This window comes from Pinus tabuliformis, chromosome 5_1 (genome assembly GCF_031772625.1).
Source record: "Pinus tabuliformis cultivar Carrire ecotype Pingquan chromosome 5_1, CPIR1, whole genome shotgun sequence".
Lineage (NCBI taxonomy): Eukaryota > Viridiplantae > Streptophyta > Pinopsida > Pinales > Pinaceae > Pinus > Pinus tabuliformis.
In genome coordinates, this window is record NC_142305.1 from 473,596,758 (window position 1) to 473,599,393 (window position 2,636).

Consider the following 2,636-nt stretch of genomic DNA (forward strand, 5'->3'; position numbering starts at 1 on the left):
AGGAAAAATACCCATTAAAGCAGGATATTTGAGGAGTCCAGTCCCCGCACTCTCATATGGAGCACCATCATGCTTCATGTAAGAAAAATTTTAATCTGAGGAGGAAGAGGCAAAGAAGGACAATTGGTCGACCATGATGATTTTCGCTTGATGAGGAAAATGGAGCATGTGGAAAAGGGAGGAGGCTACAACATGCATAGCATGGGTCCAACTCTGTCTGAATAGAAAAATATAGTTAAGATTTGCATCAACAATTTATAATTCGACATTAACTATCATACCTTCCAAGGTAATGGCAATATTAGGAAGGATACCAAATGGTCAAAAATCACGTCCATCAAAGGATTCCAACGTGTTCGGTGAGTGGTTTAGGATAGGAGAACTGATTTCTTTCTAATAAGACACAGACATGATGCAGGTGGAAGAACCTTCATCAATGATGGTCCTATGAATCATCTTCTCATTAATGATCACCTGAATGAGAAAGGAAATTTGATGGGGTAAGTGTGGAACATGGTTTTCCAGATAAAAGAAAATAAGATTGGAATCAGATGGATCAACACCTCCAATAGCTAATAGAAATACTTTCCGCTAAGAAGGACAACTTTGAAGGACCTCAACAACAAACATAGCTAATGGTGCTTGAGCCAAATCCTCAAAAATATTGTAGTGTTGAGTGGCTCAAGCATTTGGATTATACGAGAACCTTCACAACACACCTTGAGAGGGCGGTTGGATAATAAAATCAGGACTAGGTTGCTCTATATGGAGAGTACCAGAGGTGGACGAGATAGAGAAGGAAGGGGTACTTTCTTTCTCTATCCCTGCCATCAGAGTAGGTGTTTTGATAATCTTTAGATCTGGTAGCCACATCTATAGGTGTGTTCATCATAAACACTTAGGAACCTATCGAAGTGGAAGACTGAGGCTAGTTTACCATTTGGGTCTGCTGGGATGGAAAGGGTTCTTTCAAGACAACTGGGGTCCCTTTTAGAAAGCAACTAACTTCATATTGTTGGGGACAACCTTTAGTGTAATGATCCTCCTCACATATGAGGTAAGGATACTTTATGATTCTTTGAGAAGAATCACCGGAAAAATATTTAGAATGGCACTATTTTGGGGCATCAGATTTAACCTTTCCTTTATGCTTCTTTTTACCCTTACAAGTTTAGTTTGTTGTAGTAGATTAGACAACATCAACTTCAGAAATTTTACCAGCACCAGATGAATTTCAAGTGGGATCATTGGAACCGATGTTTGATACTAATTTCTTATTTGAAGAAGACTTCACGGGAGGTTGAGATACAGAACTAATCACTCCATGAATAGGTGGTGTATCCAGAGACTTCGATATTGTTAGAGTAGATGATGGTCTCGAAGCATAGGGTAAAATCTCATATAATTTGTGAGATTGCAAGTATACCAGGTCTAAATACTATGCACGATCGATGGCTTGATCCTCAGTAACATACCTGCCCATAGCTATGTCCCTAAAACTTGGGCTGACAAATGATTTTGTGAACCATTTTGTGAGCAACTGATCAAAAATTTCAAACTTGATTAGGCAACGCCAACGTCTCCATTCGTGGATGTGATCAGAGATATGGGTCGTGCTATTTTGTTTAAGTGAAGTAAGAAGATAGGTGTCAGTTTTATAGTGAACCAGTAGCTGGAAATGAGTGAAAAAAGATATAGCGAGAGAGTTAAAGTCATTATAGGTACCTCGAGGAAATTCAGTGTACCACTTCATTGAAGCACTTGGGAGAGTTCATTGAAAAATTGGGAGACAGATGGAATCGTCAACGCATGAATTGCAAGAGCACCATAGGTGATATGTCATCATGTGGGCTTGTGGATCCTCCTTCACGTTTCCCTCAAACTTGGGGTAATTGCTCAAAATCTTAGATGGAACTAGAGTCCAGTATGGCAAATGAAGAATGGGATCATTTGTAAGCTTGGAAACATCTAGAAGCTCCAACGTAGCCAAGAATGATAATTGCATATTAAATGGAATGTAGGGCCTTTGAGGAGACCCATATTATGGAGTCCATCGTTGTTGGTAAGGATTTTTCCCCCATAGTGGCAAATTTTGTCCATATGGAATCTGATTGTTCCCCCAATAAGGGTTACCCTACCCATAAGGAGGATTCAGTCCTCGGTAGGTTTCATACTACCCTGCAATAGGCTACTGATAAGTTGCAAATGGGGTATAAGGCTGCCGAACCTGCTGACCCTAGATGTAAGGTTTTTGAACCTATTACTAGAGGACTTGACCTTAACCTTGCAAAGGCTGACATTGAAAATATGAATACAAGGGTTGTTGCTACCCAGGTTCACCTTCTTGCTACAAAGGCTAGCTTTGCTACTATAAAGGTTGTCCCTGCGATTGCAAAGGTTGGTCGTGGGAAGACATAAGTTGGGAGGACTATTGAATAAATTACATCTACGATTGCAAAGTTTTTTGCGACTATTGCAAAGGTTCCCCTTGCAGTTGTAGCAGTTGTAATTGCGGCTACAATACTTCCCCTTACGGTTGCAAAGATTTCCCTTGCTAGTGTGAAGGTTTCCCTTGTTGCTGCGAAGGTTGCCCTTGTTGTTGCAAATGTTTCCCTTGCTACTGCAAAAGTTGTCCT